General features: G+C 41.7%; 1 protein-coding gene across 3 annotated transcripts in view; it reads left to right on the forward strand.

The window, feature by feature from the left end:
- RASGRP3 (RAS guanyl releasing protein 3) overlaps positions 1-20,635 on the forward strand; it is a 104,842-nt gene that overhangs the window by 17,502 nt on the left and 66,705 nt on the right. Inside the window, exon 1 of one of the 3 annotated variants that reach the window (XM_073338434.1) lies at positions 11,956-12,039. The exons of the other annotated variants lie outside the window; for them this stretch is intronic. The gene's annotated coding sequence lies outside the window, so the exon portion shown is untranslated. Of the gene's footprint in view, positions 1-11,955; positions 12,040-20,635 lie in introns of those variants that run through there. 3 annotated transcript variants of the gene reach the window in all.

The raw sequence follows: 20,635 nt of genomic DNA on the forward strand, positions 1-20,635 counted from the left end.
TGCTATATGACCTGTACTGAATCCTGAACATCGTGAAACATTTTGTGTGAAGTATTCAGAGTATAAGAGTGAATAGATACCTCACATATGGATAACAAAGCAAGATAGCATCTTTACTCTGTTAAAGGCTATAGGTGGAAATCTCAGCAAGAGGTGAAGGTCCAGATTCAGCCATGTTGAATAACTTCAACAGAGTCATAAAAGCAGGGAATTTAGACCCTAGGGGGCGGGGCTATGGAGTAGAATGCCACATGTGATGAGACTTGCTTATCCTCTCAAGCACAAATGGTGAGCATTGTAGTGACAGCCTCCGAGAAAGCCTCTTCCATGTGAAGAGCTGAGTGCTCTCTAGTCTCATCGACTGACTGCAGAGGGAGCTGAGGGTTTTCTGTAGCACAGATGAAAACTTTTCAAAAACTCAAATCATTGACAAAAATCATTCAGCTTTTTTTTTTTTTTGGACCAGCTCTAACTTTCAGCAGCTTTCTAGTTTAGCCTTTTAATCCTCTTTCCTTCTCTTGTAAATTCATTGTAAATGTATTGTTTTAAGTTATTATGGATTGTCTGTATCAGTTGTAGGTATTTTGGTGCAAGGTAGAGGAAGATCAGGTATATCAGCCTGTCCCCATCTCATTGTGCAGATTGTACAATCAAAGTTCTCAGTGTTAGGCGCTGTTGTGATGCTGTGGTTGGTAGCACTTACATAAAGATTAACAAGCAGAACATTTTTCACCTGCTTGTGTATAATGCAAATCTTGATAAATAACTTGTAGTCTAGCCTTGCTTTGGGAAAAGCTTTCTGAGCTGGATAATTAACAACATGGTGATTCACAATCATCTTATGATATGCTATGAATCTCTCTATCAGAACAAGCAACATTGGGCTGATTGGGGAATAAAAGGCCCCTTCTTAGAAATGTTATGCATCATTTATATGGGCTTTTAATCACACTGTCTTTGGAAAACTGTGGGATGCATTTGACTATGAAAGACACAGAAGCACTATTTCCACGTTATCTATTCAGATTAGCTACGTATGTGTCTTTTTCACTTAATGTAAGTACTCAGCATTATGTGATATACCCAGAAACTCCACTAAAGAAGATAAAATCAGATAGAAAGTCTAGTCTTGTGATGTCACAAGACAGAGCCATGAAATTTGTTCCCAACTCTGCCACACTTTTCCTGTATGACCTAGGGCAAGTTATAAACTCCCTGCATCTCAGACTTCCCTTCTGAAAAATGGGATTGATATTTCTCAAGGGTCTTGTGAAAAGAGAGCTCTATGAATATTACCAAAAAATGCCAGTATTCAATAGAATATATTATTTCAATCTATAAAATGATAGGAGGTGCCTCTATAAGTCTAGGTACCTCTGACAATTATTTAAATACACTAAATCAGTATACCAAAATAAATAATAGCCCCACAACATATAATCATTCTAAATAACCACTCAGCATGAAAAGAAATACATTCGTTTTGACTCTAACGCCCAGTTTGTGTTCACTTCCCACAAATGTTCTAACTAGTATGTTTATTAGCAAAAATGTTCAGCTTAAGTCCTTGTTTTAGCAATGTTGCAGAATACCTGTGGAAAGTAAATTCTGAGATCATGAATGTGAGTATGCACACTGGAAAATCCTGCAGCTCTGGGTTGATGCATGCTCAGTTGATCTGTGGGGATAGCGCTTCTATGCAGCCTGTTCAGCATATGGCAGCTGTGAAGTGCTGGAGCACGCCCAGTGCAGATGAGAATTTAGCTGGCAAACTGGTCTCTACTGAGCATGTGCACACTGAGATTTTTTAAAGGGCTTATAACTTAACCGAATTTGTGTGAATTTTCACACGGACAACAAAAGGCACCACAATGCCAGTCTCATCTCCCTGACACATTTCTATTCTGTGCTCCGAAGCATGAAGTTAATGCTTCTGAACAAAACTCCTGTACAAATTTTTTAACATGACAACACAAAATACTTATTCCTTCATTTCTGAGAATTAGAACTTTCAAATTATTTAAATTTTCAAAAAAATCAACCTGAGGCAGACAAACAACATAGAGAATTTCAGGCCAAACAATTAAATTAAATAACTGAAAACAGGATCTTGCAATGCAAAGTGTTACTCAAGCTTAATTGTGGTCATTGCTAACTGTACCACGTATAATTAATTGACAAATAATTTCTATTGTAAAGAGAGGACATATTTCAATGCATAAGCAGTTAGAGATAGAGTTAGTTGATCTGTTGACTCCAACTCTGCATCTCTTGATTTTCAGTGTTTGATTTCTCAACCTTAATATTGGTATGGGGTTCCCCCCTCCCAATAATATCAATACAAGGAACATGTCTTGATAGAAATCCTAGTTAAATGGGTGCAAGTATTTGCAGAACTATAGCACCCCAAAGCTGAAAGTATTTTGTAGAATTCAGAGTTGATTTATTTAAACTATTCATCACTAATGTAGCTTATAGATGCTGCAGTCTGACTGAGCTTGCTATAAAACTGATAACCCTTGGCTTCAAGATTTACTTTCCATCATGTCCTTTAGATGCCCTTCAGCTGAACAACTTCATGTGAGAGCTGTTAGGTTATTTATAGTAGGCATTTTAATCACACTTAGATATTATTAAAACATCCTGTCTAGTGAAGATTTCCAGTTTTCTTTCTTTCAGTTCTGTTGCTAGTGAAAGGATATATATTATTTGGACCAGTGAAGTAGATCAGCAAGCCCAGCAGCTGCTTTTTAGACTTGGATTCCACATACTCAAATGACTACAGTCAAATGACTGTTTTAATTTAGGAAATGGATGTATATAATGGACCAGATCCTCAGCTGCTGTTAACTGGCATAACTCCATTGAAGGTATGTTGATTTACCCCAGCTGAAAATCTGGCCAATTACTATACAAAATGCAGAATGTTTTTTAAATTCTGTAAAGGCAGTCACCAAATGCCAATAATTCACAAAATAATTCCGTGACCTGTACTGAATTGAGCACATTAATCAGTGCTCAAATTAATAAACATTCATATGAATAATTAATAGAACAGAGCTATTACACACTCAAATAGGACTAAAAAGCTAAGAGAATCACTTAATAGTAAAAACAAGCCATAAAATATTGAAAAAGGAGAGGTTTTGCTCTTTTATTATTTATTTATGGCATCAGCAGTGTTCTAGGCACTTTATTTTGCAAAGTACACAAAGTGAATGACTTGCAGTTGACCCCAACATGAATCAAAAGGATAGGGTAACTTCTCCATTTTCTTCACAATTTTTGTGGCTTGTTTTGTTAAGTTATAGATACCTGGTGCTTAACTTCAGCTTTTTAACTTTATATTTGGGTGTGCTGAATTTATTTATTTATTTATTCCCTGCCGCCCCACCCCCCACCCCCGCCTGAATATCTACACAGCAAGTTTATTGCCCTGCAGCCAAAGCCCTGTTGAGCGTTAGTCAGCTGACATGGGACAGCCATGGGGTTGTGTGTGTATCTACCCTTAGCGCACAGGATGGACCTACTTTGGGAAGGAATCAGTGAAACAAAGGAGGCTGTCATTTACCTCCTCTGTTGCAGCAGTTGGAAGGTTTGTGATGAATGAGGCAGGAGATTGCAGGAAGAGAAAGGCCAGTCTCTCAGTTAAGGCAGTTGAATGCCAACGAGGCAGGAGCACCGGAAGATCCCTGAAAGTAAGGGGCCCTGTGCTGCCCTGCCCCCTCTCCCTAGCCTCCCGTTGCTTACCCTTACGGCCAGCCGGTAAAAAGTGGCGCCCCTGCTACAGGGTTCCTTTTGGATGCTGGGCAAGTCACTTGCACTGAACTTTCCCAGGCAGTCACTTCTGCCAGCTTTCATTACCGGTCCTCCTGGACCCTTCCTTGTGGTAATGTTATGGTCGGCAGAGGGAAGTCCATTACCAAAGGCAGCCATTGCCATGACAACCAGGGTACTAGTGACTCTCCACAGGTATGCAAATGAACTGGAAGGAGGGAGTGGTGAGTGGTTGATTATCTCTGATCTCACAATGACAGGAGATGGCAGCAAATGTATACTCAGGGGGGAGAGTAATCAAGTTTTTCCCAAATTTCCTAAAAAGCCAACAACATACAAACACATGGGAGGTCACTGCATGAACATTCATTGTAGCTGAAATTTGGTTCAAATTCCTCACAGCATGCTTACAAAAAGGGATCTGAAAAAAGATGAGACACTGAGGCAGGGGTGCTGGAACTGGGGGGACAGAAGGCCATGGCCCGCACTTTTTACTGGCCTTACACATGAGCAATGTGGGGGGCGGGGAGAGGACTGGGGCGGGGGAAGGGGTGGTGCACGGGAGCAAGGCCACGGTTCAGGCGCCGGTGCCCCCTCACTTTTGGGACCTTCCACCACTCCCGCACTGAGGTACAGACCCTTTAAAACAGAACATTCCATTGCTTCCTTAACTATGGTCTTATGGGAGTGAGACCATAATAACAGAACCTTTATTATTATTATTATTATTATTATTAATGGGGATGATGCAAAGAAAGGAAAGAAACAAGCTTGAGTCCCAGGTTGTATCTACACTTACAGTTTAAAAACCCATGATTGGTCTGTGCCAGCTGACTCAGGCTAAGGGGCTGTTTAATTGTAGCGTAGATGTTCTGGCTCAGGCTGGAGTGCAGGCCCTAGGACTCTGCAAAGTAGGAGGGACACAGATTTCAGGCTGTAGACTGAGCCTGAGGCTATGTCTACACTATTGGGGTAAGTCAATCTATGCTGTGCAACTCGTGTTGACTTACCATAGATCGAGTTACCGCAGAGTCTACACCACGGGGGGTCAACAGGAGAAAATCTCCCATCAACTTACCTTACTCTTCTCATCGGGGGTAGAGTACAGGGTCAACTGGAGAGCGATCTGTAATCGATTTGGCAGGTCTTTACTAGACCTGCTAAATCGACTGCCAGTGGATCGATCTCAGAGTGTCGATCTCTGCCATAGTGTAGACCTGCCCTGAATGTCTACCCGGGAAGCCTGTCAGCTGACACAAGCTTGTCAGTTGGCACGGGCCCGCCATGGGTGTCTGTAACAGGATCCCTATGGTACAACCTGGGACTGTGAGACTGCTGTTTCCTCTTAAATCATTAATCTGGGTTGTCTCTCTCACAATGGTGGCAAGTAGCAAAGCCCTCTAGGAGCTGTTACCACTCCATACAACTGCATGTGAAGCCCCACACCCGGCTGGATTGTATGAATGCTCCCAGAGCCACTCATGAATCACACCAGAAAGGCACCAGCCAAATCTCCACAGCTCCCGTCCTTGTTCCTTAGTAATATACCCTCTTGCATTGCTCAAGACCCTTTCCTAAGCAAAACAAGTTTACTGATTACAAAAGATAAATTTTAAGTGATAGGCAAAAAGTCAGAGTGGTTACCAAAATAAAATAAAATATATAAGTACGCAGTCTAAACTCTCAACCTATAGACTGGGCAACATCTAGATTAAGCAGTTTTTCTCACTCCACTGGATATTGCAGATTGGTCACAGTCTTTTCATACACAGGCTTTCCCGCTTAGCTTCAGGACCAGTCTCTTCAGCTCCAGCGTTCTCGTTGCCCTCAGTGTAGGTGGGGGAGAAGAGAAAAGACGAAGCATGGGGCCACTGTGTTCTGTTTTATACCCTTGTTCCATGTGCTTGGAGAACCTAAGTCCAGGCACGTCTGGTGGGCATTGCTCAGTCACCAGACAAGGTTGAGTAATTTCTCTGGTTGAGTAATCTCTCTTTGTGCAAGTGAGTCTTTGAACTGTAACTCTCTTGCTTGACCATGGCTTTTGATAGTTGTTCGACACCCGCCTGGGCATTGGTTAGCTCGCTTGTTCTTGTCTCTGGGGATCTAATATCTTGGCAATTCCCCAGTTCACAGCATATTTTAGTGACAACCATATGACACAATCTCATAACTTCATATGCACTAATGATATACAGATTTAGATAGAACAATGGCTTTCAGCAGATCATAGCCTTTCCCATGATATCTTAAATGGCACACTTTAAATGAATATCACAATTATATATAAATAATGAATATGGGGGGTTACAGGGTGCTCCCGTGAGGTATAGAGTGTCACAGTGTCTAACTGCAGTGTAGACATACCCTTAAAGCCCCAGCTGTGCTGCAGGATGGGCAGTTAGGAAAAAAGCTGCTTTTCACTTGTAAATTAACTGTCTTTATTATGGAGTTGGTAACAGCCCACGGTATGTTTTTTAGAGTCACTTTTCAGAATAGAACTGCACATTAAAGTCAATGAAACAAATCATCAGGTCTTTACTTAGATCCAAATCATTCCCTGAGGAGAAAAGCATGCATGGGAAATGGAACTCCCTGAGCTTCTTATGGGAGTTTCCACCAGATCTTTTTAACAGAGATGGGGTTTTATCCCTCCCCATCCCTGTGGAACAAGTAGGCATTTCATCCCCAAAATATATGGTTCTCCTAAGATCAGTGGGGATACACTGGAGGTCAGGTGCTTCCATGCTTCCTTCTGCTCCACTACCTCTTTCATCCCAACTTGTCCAATTAACATGGTGGAGCCAAGCTGGCTAGAGCTTCACTTGCCTGCAACTGCACCCAGACACACCTGCAAAAGAGAGTGGGGCTCCATCATGGAAAAAGGGGCATGCAAACATTAAACCAGCCTTGGGCAGGATTCATTTTTCTATTTATTCCCTGCTGGTTTCTTTGAGACTGGGGAAGATAATGCATGTTGCACACCTTGCAGTTCTGCCTCCTCTATATGCATAAATCCTCATCTCTGCAGTTGGCCATCTGTCCACATACAGGTAGGATACAACGAAAGCATCACTTATGAAGCACCTTGGTTTGGATTTAATCTGAGATTTTTTTCCCCTTCATTTAATTTTTAGAAAATACATTTTGCTGCTTTTTTAAGAAAACTCTTCAAGAAAAACTGCAGTTTTGCTATAATAAAAATCTGCAAACCCCACAAAAGCACGGATAATGACAGTTAAGGCTGAAATCCCTCTCTCCTTGACTCACGCTATAATAGAGGTGCCTGATATATTGCATGCTTTCAGAACAGTGAGTGAGTTTATGTAACATGTTAAAACGTATGCACAATATAGTAGGCCAAGGACAAAGGGGCAGTCTGAACTTTTCACTTAATTGCTCGGTTATCATTAATAGCAAATAGATTAATTACTTTTATACAATTAAAATAAATTAATAACTTAACACTGCTCAAAACAATTCCCTGAATTTGCCTGAGGGTGTTCATTATAATAATATTTATAGTCAATAAATGTGCCATAATGAAAATATCATATAGTGCACTTCAGTTTAGATTCACTGAATTTCTGCTTTGCTTAGGTTTAGACATTAGTGTTCCAGTACCAAGAACAGCAGATTTACATCAGAGTAACAAAGATGACAATGCAAGAGACTGAAGTTGTGTACTATTCCAGAATTACATTGTATATGTGAAATGTCAATCTAACCAAAAGTGTCCTTGCTGATCCTTTGCTAAAAAAGACAAACACGAAGGATAAGAAAAAGGACCAAATTCAGCTGAAATTGAAATGAGAGACAATAAAACAAAACAAAAAAACAAAAGATCTCTAGAAAAAGAAGAAAGGAAAGACAATTCCACAAAGTACTGAGAGTCTCATCCTGATCGCTCAGTGGTACATTAAATAGGCTTTTTAGTGAGTTGGCCGTGCTGACATTTGCAGAAGGGACTTCTGAAGAATAAGTGAGCTGGGTGTTAATGAAGGCTTTGTCTATCCTTGGAAGTGTTTGCTGGTCATAGATATACTGGTACAGCTATGCCAGCAAATCCCCCCTAGAGAAGACGCAGCTTAGGGTGAGAGAAGTTTTTTGGGTCTTTTGTTTGGTTTTTAAACAAGTATATCTTAATCCAGTTCTCCATAAGCTATTCTGCCAAAGGGACTCTGATGGTATGATGGCTTTTGCTGGAATAGCTATGTCCTTTAAGTGTGTGTTCCCCGCCCCCCCTTGTGCTCTTGACAAAGCTATGCTGGCAAAAATTTTAAGGATAGACAAGGCCTCAACAAGAGAAACTCTATTTCTAAACTTTCTTGAAATCAATCTTCCCAAGTCCATTTTCTTTCTTTCTCTCTAGATCCACAGCTGTGCCAGAGCAGTCTTTGACAGAGGTGGGTTTATGTCAATTTTCCACCCACCCTGATCCTGAAGGAAACTTGGGATCACTGTCTGCCCACTACAAGTTAGAACAGCCCTGAGACTGCTCTAACAAACACTAATGGATAATGATCCTGGCACAGCACTGTCAGGCTACACATTCCAGCCTTGCTCCCTTCTACCCTTTACATGCCCTCAGCATACCACAAAATGCAAGGCTTGGAGCAGGCATGAACTGGCATAATATTGGTACTATGCTATTGGAATCCTCAGCTGCTCTCTCAAGGGTTAAGTCTACTGCCCCCAACATTATGCCAGCTGGAGATTTCTCAGTGTATGTTCTGCAGCTCTCTGTTCATGTTGGACTATAGGAATGGTGCAAAGGGCCCAGAATAGGGTCCAGAATGTGGCCCAAGATTTGTTAAGAAGATTATCTTAAAGCAAAAGAAATAGTATGTGGAACAAATTTAATATGGAACTTTGCAACGCTCACCTGAAATTTAGTTACAGTGAATGAGAGGAAACAGTGCTATGACCAGGGGTGCAAGTAACTTCAAGGACTCACCGGTACGCAGGGCGCCTGGGGTCCTGGGCAAGGTGGGGTGGGGTGGCTCTGGGCCCTCAGAAGGGGCGGGGCCTACGGCGGAAGGGATGGGGCTGGGCCAGGCTCTCCCAGCCAGTCCTTCAGTACTGCCCGGCCCATGCCGCCTGGGGCTCCAATGGCGATTTAAAGGGCCTGGGGCTCCAGCCGCTGCTGGGAGCCCTGGGCCCTTTTAAGTAGCCAGGCCCTGGGGCAGCTGCCCCTTTTGCCCTCCCCCCTCATCAGGAGCCCCACAGGTATAGTGCTTAAAGAGCTGCCTTAGCAACGCTTTAATGTCACCTGTGTACCAGCGGCCACTTTCTTACTGGTACGCCGTACTGGCTTACTTTCACCTCTGGCTGTGACCCCCTTAGTCAGCCTGACAGTCTCATGTCAACTTCTTCTTCTTAGAGTGTCTTTGAGTTGCTGCCAAACATCTTTGTCTCTTCTACAATCTTCTCCTTCCCCCTCTCTCTGATTATACATTTAGAAGTTCATTTGATTAGCCCAACTAATCATATAAGGCACCCCCAACCTGCCAAAGTGCTGTCTCCCTCAGGGGACTGCTGGGCTCATGCTCCTGTTTTCCCCAGTCATTCCTCATTGTAATCAGTGTTACCTACACAATGTAGGTTACAGTTTCTCTAATCTCTTTGAGGGTGTACAAATACATTACAGTAGAACCTCAGTTATGAACACCAAAGTTATGAACTGACCAGTGAGCCACACACCTCATTTGGAACCAGACGTATGCAATCAGGCAGCAGCAGACACCACAAAAAAAGAGCAAATACAGTAGTACTGTGTTAAATGTAAACTACTAAAAAAATAAAGGGAAAGCAGCATTTGTCTTCTGCATAGTAAAGTTTCAAAGCTGAATTAAGTCAATGTTTAGTTGTAAACTTTTGAAATAACAACCATAACGTTTTGTTCAGAGTTATGAACAACCTCCATTCCCGAGGTGCTCATAACTCTGAGGTTCCACTGTAGGGGTGTCTAAACATTTTGCATTACCCACTTTCTGGGAGATTGCCCAAGCTAAACTTCTTTAAGGATGTCCCTGATTTAGCTGATGGTTCCTGCTTTTAAAGAGACAGGCGTTTTCATTTCTTTCATAATTCATTCTTACCAGTAAGTCTTCTCCTAGATGAAATTTAAATAGACCGATTAAAACCCAGTCTGCCACAGTGTCTCATCCTGAAATCCAAATAACACTGTCACTTGAGTTTTCTATTTCCTAAAGCTGAAACCATGGTCTCCTGCCTCCTACTGCCTCACCCCTTCTTTTCAGAGAAGAGTTGGACAAAGGCTGATTCCTGTTTAAATCTCCATTTCTGTGGTATGTTGGGGCTTAGGGCTACTCCGATCTGACTCAGAGGATCCCATCCCATCAGCACATGGGGAACTCCCTCACTCATGGGTATTGCTGAGGGGGAAAGGGATGTGGTTCCTGTAATGGTCCTTTGGGAACATGGCCAGCTGATGTAAATTAACTTGTGCCAGGGATCTAGCAGGACCCAGCAGCAGGGAGACCAAAAAAGGCTTCAAGTTACCTTTCCCTGCCCTTTGCACTCCAGTTGCACAGCTATCAGCAGGGAGGGGAAGGTTGGATTTCAACTCCAAACTTCTGGAAAACCACTTACTGGCTAAACAGGCAGCCCTAACTCTGTCCCAGAGTGGGTCTGGGTTATCAAAACATTATTCTATGTCATATTTTGGATGAAAATTGAATTTAAAAACCAGTTTGTATTTTTATTTGTCTTTCTCATCTTCACAAAAGGCACTGTCACTAGAGAATCACCCTCTCAATCTTCTCACCTACACTTACCCACAGTCATTTAGAATTGGTTCTATTGATGCATCCAGCATCTTTCAACTGTTTACTATCTTCACTATTAATTATTAATTGGGAACCAGTGGTGTGTGAGCCCCTATCACCTGCAAATTCCAGATCTGTCTCCAGAGAAGCCCCATCTGGTTAGCCCCATAAACAAATCTTCAGAAAAAAACTTTTGGGTGGCTGCTAGTTTAAGGGTGGATTTGTTGAGAGTCCAAGTTACTTAGGAGCCCAGTCCCCACTGACCTATGCTGCTTATTAATTTAAATGCTTTTTTAAATTCCATCCTGAATTCTTATTTTGCAACCTGTCTTCTCTAGGGAAAATGCTTTTGTGTTTAAGGCAGTATATTTGCAGTCTGCATTGTATTCCCAACAATGCCTCAGACTTTGTGTCACCTTGGGCAAGACACTTAGGACAGATACTTAGGACAGTAAAGGTACTTCGGATCCTAAAGATGCAGATAGGCACTAAGTTGGACTAGGCACTTTTGAAAATCCCTTTAGGTGCCTATCTGCATCTTTAGGATTTGAAGTACCTTTACAAATCCGGTCCCTAGGCTGAGGTTTCCAATGGAGCCTGAGGCAATTAGGCACACAGGTCCCATTGAATTTCAGTGGGATTTGGGTGCCTACCTCCCTTAATTTCTTTTGAAAATTTTCAGTATTAATTTCTCTGTTTCTGTTCCCCAGCTATAAAAGGGGATAATGATGCTTCCTTTCATCTGCCCTTGTTTGTCTTCTCTGTTTAGGAGGGTGTACATTCTTTGGGGCAGGCCCTATGTGTTTGACAGCACCTAGCACAATGGGTCCCTATCTTGGTGCTACCGTAGTACAAATATTAAATCTATCAAAGGTATTAATTAGGCATCTCTCACCCTGACATCTGAGCATCAAAGATACCATGCTTCCCACGAAATCCAACTATTCCCAAACCAACTTTAGGGTTGTGCTCAGCTTAAACATGCATGGTCTTTGGAAGCTTGGCATAGCATTGTTTGAAGGGGAGATCAGTGCCACACAACATTTGGATTATCCTGCTCCCGGCATTAAGGCCAAATTAAAATACAGAACCATGGAAGGTGAGAAACAAAACTGAATGACCACCAGGGATGTGTTTAACTTTCCATTTGAGCTGCCCCTGCCTTGGCTTAACGCTTATCTACTGTTTGTCAAGTTTAAAAAAAAAATTAGTCTTGGAGCACATTTCCCCACGTTCCAGTCAAATGTTTTAGCAAAGACTGCTGTTATGAAAAGGTTTTCTAATAAGGAGAATAATGATCTTCAGATTCTGACCTCCTGGCACAGCAGTGAGATTTATCAGAAGGGGCATGTGACTAGTTAAGACACACAGCCCCAGCTTGAAGGAAACAGCTGCTCATTTCATGCTTTAGCACTTGGCAGTTGGACAAGGAAGGGTGATGTTTGTGTTGAATACCTCTGCAGAACCAAGTACAGTAAGTGATTTTCCTTGTTGTTTTTTTAACTGCCAGTGCTTTCCTATTTTCATTTTAGACTTCTTGCAAAAACACTTAAGGGCGAGGCATATTTTGTCACCTCACTGATAAACAGTCATTCGTGTTGAGAATGACTATATTTTTCTGGACCCTTTGTTAGTAACAACATTGTTCGCTGTGGCAGAAATGAAACGGGTATCTTGTTTTGCCCTAGTTCTAGCAAGAGAAAAGGCTGTTTGTTTACTAGGATGGTGATATGGAAAGGTTGTTTATGGTCCATGTGTTTTCTCTGTTGACCTCCAAACAGAACTCTGAAGTGGATTAGGGCACAAAGGGGGAGTACTGTCATTATTATATTTGACTTCACAATATTAATGTTGAAAATCTACAAAGGAATTCCATCAAAACAATGCAATCCACCTTTAAAGAGTTACTTGTGACTGATGTTACTCTGTGTTGTATGCTGATGAATGAGACTGGATTTTTAGAAAGGAAAAAAATAGAAACAGGCAGATAGATAGATAGATACAGGGAGGAAAGCATAAGATGTGCCAATAAAGGCTTCACTGATTGACAATCCTAGATAATAGACGTGTGCAATCCTGCCAAAAAACAGGGACCACCAAGCCTCCTAAATATCTCTGGCCTTCAGAATCCAATTTATATTTGGATTCTTTAAGTTTCTTTCACTTCCTGATAACTTGTGTCCTAACATCCCAGGATCACTGTGTATTGGTCTGAAATGTGCAAGAAACATAAGTGTTACAATACACACTGTAAAACAGATGAATTTTTACACCACAACCAGCTATTATTTAGGCCTGGGACATAGGAATTGCCATATTGGAACAAATCAATGGGCCATTGAGTCTGGTATCCTCCCAAGAGAGTTGATCTGTACCAGATGCTTCAGAGGAAGGTGAAAAGGGGTGAGTGTGGAGAGCAGTGGAATCTTGTCCAAGATGATGGATATAAAGTCAGAAGGCAATTTCAGAGTTATGTCAAATGCAAACACCAGCTAGCTTTTGAACCTTTATTGTCCTACAAAGATGGGCGGAACAATTATTCTGATGCCAGCTTACCAACAGGTCCAAAGATTTTGACTTGCAAAGCAGGAAACTATTTATTTAGCTCTGACATCTTTTCTTTTAACCACTTTATGGTGTTGCCAGTTGAATGCCATTGGTTATGATTAGAGCCATGAAGAGTCCAGTGTGTGCAAGATTTTAGTCTTTATTATATACTTGTGAGGAACATGTTAAATTAACCACATTACGAGGCAAGTTAAAAAAGTTGGATGATGGATGTTATTTTGAATGCTAAGGTTAAGCCTGAAATCCTCCAGAAAGCATCTCTGTCATATTGAAAGGGTTTGAGCTCTACAGCTCCATGAAAAAGACCACAAGGTGGGGAAGGAGAAAATCAGCACATTCTTGCCCAGTGCCCCCAGAAGAGGTAGTCATATACTGGAGTACAACCTCTGCCCTTTCCTTCACCCTATGGTAGAGAGGGGTATTTTGGGAGTGGGAGGTGGTAGGCTGGGATGAGAACTGCTTTCCATATATTATCTCACCACAAACTGACGGGTATTCTTCACCTATGTGAAAGCTGAAAAAATCAGGGCTGCTTGAAATTCCACCAGTTTCCAAATGTCTATTGGCTATAACGCTAGCACAGACTAAGTGGAGCACAAAGTATGTCAGCCACACCCCATCCTTCTGTTCTCTGGCCCTTCCCCAAACCTGACCCACCCACTATGCCAGGAACAGTGGGAGGCGGGTGGGAGGCTGGCAAAAAACTGTTATACTTACCTGCTCTGTGCTAGCTGGAGTACCTTCAGACTATCAGAATATTCTGTGGGGCTAATTCTAGCCCCTTTTGGGCTTCTCTGTGCAGTCAGGAGCATAAAGAGCCTGCTCTATAAAACAGACTCTGGCACTGGTGATTATTACATGGTGAAAATGATGTAACTGCACCGTGCCAAGATAATCTGCAGATACCGGAGAGTTATTTCTGAGAAAGCAGCAATGAAGTAACTATTTCACTATACTGTAGGCACACAGTTTGTGCCTTTGAAAATCTCCCCACTGTGTATATTTCCTGTTAAGATCATCTAAATTTTGCAGATTTATACAATGAGATTGAAAACAAAACTAAAAGTCCTAAACTATACACACACAGGTAATCAGTGTTGTTTAGCCTTAATCTGTAATGTACCTTTATTTTATTTTTTTTATCTTTTCATTATAAATACAACTTAGTGCTCAAGGAAAATGAGTGACTGATAGAACTAGGTACTCAATCCTCTATCCACAGAACAGAGAAAACATGAGGAATGACAGCCCAAAGTTCTCCATGCTGCTATTTTATTTCAACCCTTATCTCAAGTTCACTTTGTTGTTTTTTAAGCAATGACCATGTGCTTTGAAGGATGAGAGGGTATTGCAGTCTTCAGACTATTCAGTTCTTGGCTTTTCTGATGAGTTTCTGTTAATGCTACTGTATTTGTGAGGATAGTTACTGCTGCTATTCATGAAGTACCGTATGACTGTTGAGCGCATTACAGACAATTGGAAGTTAAGATCTGTGCACTAGGGAAGTCTTACCATCAAGGACCTGATTCTGCAAAAACTGAAGTATGCACTCAGCTTTATGCATAGTGGTCCCATTGATTTAATTGAAGTCAATGGGACTACTCATGTGTAAAGTTGAGCATGTGTTTATTTTTATTATCATAGCAGTGAGGGGACCTCATCCTGGACCAGAACCTCACTATACTAGGTGTAGTTCAAACACCGAATGAAAACATTGTCCCTGCCCACAAAGGGTTTACACTCCAAGTAGAAGACACAACAGATGGATGTAGACAGATATGGGGGGAAGAACAAGGAAATAACGAGTATTGGTTAGCATGACAGGCAGTGGTGTCTACACACTAACAGCCTAACCATTGTCAAGTCTTTACATGACCAGGATGTAAAGGCCCAGTCCTCAGATGTGCTGAGCACCTGCATCTCCCATTAATTGCAAAAGAAATAAAGGCTGCTCAGTACCTCACAGAAGCTGCTCACCACTTGGTAGGATCAGGACCTGACTGACGAACAATCCATGGAGTCTTTTTTTGGTTACATAGTAGTAATTACAGGAATGATATTGGTGCCACTTCGTGGAAAGTGCGTACTACTTTACACTGGGTTCTACTGAGAGGAGACAGAACAGATTCTGTTGGCAGGATGGCATCCTTGTCCATCTTTAGAAACCATGCACATGCTCCTATCTTACAGAACTTTAGCAGTTTCCTACTATATGATTTTACTTTTACTTTTCATGATTAATAGAGTTTAGAAAACATTTTTATGTATTCTTATTAAACTAAAAATCCATATTGAAGGTCAAATACAAATAAGTGGAAATTAAAAATTTGCTTTTACAGATCTCTGGTCAAGCATGTTGCTGCTTTACAAACTAACCAAAGAGCAAATACAGCTTCACCCATCCTTTCACTGAAAATGCTATTGTAAACAGGGCAGCTCCTAGGAAATCCCCAGATAAAGAAAGGAAACTAGATTTGAACATGCTGTGGGGGTTTGCTTGACTTTTTCCCAAAATTGTCTGGATCTGGCTACAAAAAGTTGCCCAAGTACCTTTAAAATTAATTGTTCCTCTGCTAGTAAATCTGTATTATGATGTTTTGATTTTTCCACTGTTGAATATAACTGTTGTATTTTCAAGTTAGCCCTTTATTTTAGACAGCAGTTCATGGCAACATATTTGGTGAACAATACAGTATTTGGTGTCCAGTAGTATAGTGTTAGCTTAGCAAAAATAAATGTTTATAGTATAAGAATTTTTTTTAACTTTTTATAAAAGTTATTTTGAGTGTTCAGTCAATAGCACTTAGGGATTCAGGCAGTTCCAGACCTCAGACCTTGTTACTAACTGCAGCTGTGGCTGTATAATTCTTAAAGATCAGACAGTTATAGTTATAAAACACATATTAAAGGCATGGAAGTCTTAAAACATAAGGACCTGATTCTGATCTCATGTACATTCACATAAATCTAGACAAGTCTATTGAAATTAATGAACTAACTCCAGATTTTTTTAACTGAATTCAAAATCCAGTTTATAGCCTCTACATAGTTTTTTATCTGATTTTAAATTTAGAAAGAAATGAAACTTTAGGAAAGGTTCAAGAAAATCAAGTAAGTGCATTCCTGCTGAACTTCAGGCATGAGTAGGACTTCCATGGGACTACTTCCATGTGAAAAGTTAAGCATATGTATAAGTGTATTCAGGTTGGGGGTCAGTGTGTGGGAGTGTGGAAATACCCATAGCTCTGAAGTTGGTAGCTCATCAGAAAATACATCTTCCTCTGAGAATTACTCTGATTGTTTTGGTGGACATCTGGTGTCTCACTTCTCTGAAGCACTACTCCCCTTCTACTGTGTTCTCTGACCACATTCAAATAAAAATATTTTGGTTTGACTGTTTCTACACTGTACACGCCCATCTCTGAGCTTTCATTTCTTTTTGGTTAATTATATGGAATTTCACAGCTGAGGGAAGACTGCTCCAAAGTCTGAAGAATCTGCCCAAGTTATTAGTCAGTGTTAAACTCAAGCACTTGAGCTCTTCTGGTCCAGATTTGGTATATTTTTCTATTACAAACTGAAAACAACCACTTCGCCTTAAATAAGCATGAAATGGTTCATTGATATTGGTAGTTCAGAAGTCTCTGGTGTACTCTCAGATGTGAATATACCACAAAAGTTGTACTGCTTTAACTATACCAGTATATATGTATATAACTATACCTCAGCCTTTCTCCTTCTAGTGGTGATGCATTTGCTTCCCCCTGAAGCTCCTATAGTAAGAGGTGATGCTTCACTATGTGAAGCACAGACCTAGTAGGGGGGAAGGAGGGCAGGGGAGAGCAAAGACCATGGCAGCCACAAGGAATGCATGAAATAGCAGCTCCCATCTAGGTTCTGCCAGAGAAACATGGATTTTTCATTAGCGAGAGAGCTCATATTGTAAGCAGACAGCTGATTTTCAGTGTTACAGGCCAATGAGCAGACTTTAGTAGTGGAAGTTATATATGCTGAAGTAAAACAGGCATGTATTCTGACATGCAACAAATATTTTCTGTTTTCTCTCATACACTAAATGTAAAAGCAGCATTAAAAATGTGTATCTATGGATAGCTTAGAGGCATGCCAGATGTCTGACTCTGGCTGATAGATTGCTGAGCATGTTACTTGCTCTAATACAGGGGTCTTGAGCTACAGGTTACACTCCGTTCTCTTGCTATTATACCATATTCTTGGCATCCCCCTACATTTTATATAAAGAAATGGCTTTTCCACAGTTAAGAATTCCAGCTCACTAACTCGAATATCAGCAACAGGATGTGTGAGGTTATATCTTGTCTCTGATATCATGGGACCAACACTGCTACAGCAACATTGCATATAACTATCTCCTCCTGAAATAGCCAGCATTATACATGAGTCTTAGAGATTTGCTCACCATAGTTCATAACTCTCTCATCGCCTCATTAATTTTACCAATCAGCTCCTGAAGGCCAATATTTAACTCCTCTCTGCCCCAAGCCATTGGTGCCAGCTCTCACAACACTTGATGTTTTCCTTAAAGCCTCAGCTGCAGAAGCAAGAGAGTGCTTGAGATCTCAGTTTACTATTTTTTTTTAAATGAAAGTTTCCAGCTCTTAGTTGCAAATAAAAGCTTGGAAACATGACCCAAGTGTGACCTAAAGGCTCAGAAAAAGAACTTTTTTTATTTTTTTAATTCTCATGGTTTTAAGCCAATCTTGTGATTTTGGGGGAAGAGGACTTACTCTTGCTTCTGAAGTGTTTAGGTTGGCCGTACTACATCGTAGCCCTCAGAGTAAGGCCATGATCATAGAATCATAGAATCATAGAATATCAGGGTTGGAAGGGACCCCTGAAGGTCATCTAGTCCAACCCCCTGCTCGAAGCAGGACCAATTCCCAGTTAAATCATCCCAGCCAGGGCTTTGTCAAGCCTGACCTTAAAAACCTCTAAGGAAGGAGATTCTACCACCTCCCTAGGTAACGCATTCCAGTGTTTCACCACCCTCTTAGTGAAAAAGTTTTTCCTAATATCCAATCTAAACCTCCCCCACTGCAACTTGAGACCATTACTCCTCGTTCTGTCATCTGCTACCATTGAGAACAGTCTAGAGCCATCCTCTTTGGAACCCCCTTTCAGGTAGTTGAAAGCAGCTATCAAATCCCCCCTCATTCTTCTCTTCTGCAGGCTAAACAATCCCAGCTCCCTCAGCCTCTCCTCATAAGTCATGTGTTCTAGACCCCTAATCATTTTTGTTGCCCTTCGCTGGACTCTCTCCAATTTATCCACATCCTTCTTGTAGTGTGGGGCCCAAAACTGGACACAGTACTCCAGATGAGGCCTCACCAATGTTGAATAGAGGGGAACGATCACGTCCCTCGATCTGCTCGCTATGCCCCTACTTATACATCCCAAAATGCCATTGGCCTTCTTGGCAACAAGGGCACACTGCTGACTCATATCCAGCTTCTCGTCCACTGTCACCCCTAGGTCCTTTTCCACAGAACTGCTGCCTAGCCATTCGGTCCCTAGTCTGTAGCGATGCATTGGATTCTTCCATCCTAAGTGCAGGACCCTGCACTTATCCTTATTGAACCTCATCAGATTTCTTTTGGCCCAATCCTCCAATTTGTCTAGGTCCTTCTGTATCCTATCCCTCCCCTCCAGCGTATCTACCACTCCTCCCAGTTTAGTATCATCTGCAAATTTGCTGAGAGTGCAATCCACACCATCCTCCGGATCATTTATGAAGATATTGAACAAAACCGGCCCCAGGACCGACCCTTGGGGCACTCCACTTGATACCGGCTGCCAACTAGACATGGAGCCATTGATCACTACCCGTTGAGCCCGACAATCTAGCCAGCTTTCTACCCACCTTATAGTGCATTCATCCAGCCCATACTTCCTTAACTTGCTGACAAGAATACTGTGGGAGACCGTGTCAAAAGCTTTGCTAAAGTCAAGAAACAAGCTTTGCTAAAGTCAAGAAACATGATCCTGCAGTGACTTTCATACACGCTCACCTTTATGCACATCAGCAGCCCCACTGAATTCAGTGGGATTAATTACATGTGTAAATGTTTGCGGGATTGAGAACTTGATCATTTAGCTAGCCTTCTAGAATTTGTAGAGGCTTTATCACTATACTGAACTACAATCCTGATCAGAATAACCACTTAACTTCTGGGCTTACTGTACAGCTTATCAGGTGGCTTCCTTAAGAGTCTAATAACCCTCTCAGTTACTAGAGACCTCTTGCTCATTTTAGCACAAACACTCACTCTTACCTGTGAAATTCACAATAGCCTATTTTCTGGAGTAACTACAGTTTCCAGACTTCTTATAAGTCTCTTCTTAGTGTTGTCTTTAAGCCTCGCTATTATTTCTCATTCTTAGGAAACATTCCCTCTTTCTATCTTCACCAGTCCTTTTATCCCAATGCTTAGGACTCTTCCTTCAGTGACAACACTTTATTTTAAAACTTGACAATCACCATATCTGATCAAGCCTTAATTATTTTTAAACACCCCAGGAAGAGGCTTTGTGAAAGTTGTTTTCATTTTTTCAACAGCTAATTTATGGCTTACTGGGTCATCTTTTCAAAGGAGCTCAGCTCCCAGGAAGGTACCAAAATAAAGGCAAGATTTTCAAATAAATTCAGAAACCGGAGCTATGTTTTGAAACCTGGCTATGTGTCCCAATGGAAACAACTGGAGGCTGAGCGCTTTTCAAAAATCTGCGCCTGAGGGCAGTACAGTTTTGTACTGATTGAACTAATCCAGTTTAGAAACTGATAGGATCGAATCCGCAAAAGAATTTTGGCAATGTGGTGCTGAGCATTATGGTGCCTCGTTTATAGGTACCTAGAAAATCACAGGAACAGCAAACTACTTCCAAAAGCCTGATTTGGATACCTAGGCTCCCTATACAATGAATAGGGAGAGGCAGACACCGAGAAGGGGATCCACAAATGCCGGAATGCTAGGTGGCTCCCTGCCTAAGAGAAGCCAGGGGGAAATGCTGATGTGTTATGCCCTGCCCTTTTCTCAGAGATAGGTTCCTAAATCCAGGCTGCAGGGAGACACCTAGCTCTGCTGGCAATCCACAAATGGGAACCCCTCTCCTGGCTTAGGGACCTACATAGTTTCTTATAGGAGAGAGTTAGGCTCCTGCCTCAGTCTCCCTCAGTCTCTCCTATTGATGCTGACCTATTGTGAACAAAGAGTGATTGGGGGAGAGAGAGACCATCTCTAATCCAGTAATTTGGGCACCCACCTGTGGGGCAGGAGACCATGGGTTCAAATCCTTCCATCCTCTCAAGCAGAGGGGAGAGAATTGAACCTGGGTCTTCCTCCTCCCAGGCTAAAAGTGTTATAAGGTGAGTGGCAGCACCAACTCCTCCCAACCAGATTTTGAATGGGACCTAAACTGTATGTGCTCTCTGAGCATGCATATTGGATCGGGCCCCTGGATAAATT

Source organism: Lepidochelys kempii, chromosome 3 (genome assembly GCF_965140265.1).
Source record: "Lepidochelys kempii isolate rLepKem1 chromosome 3, rLepKem1.hap2, whole genome shotgun sequence".
Lineage (NCBI taxonomy): Eukaryota > Metazoa > Chordata > Testudines > Cheloniidae > Lepidochelys > Lepidochelys kempii.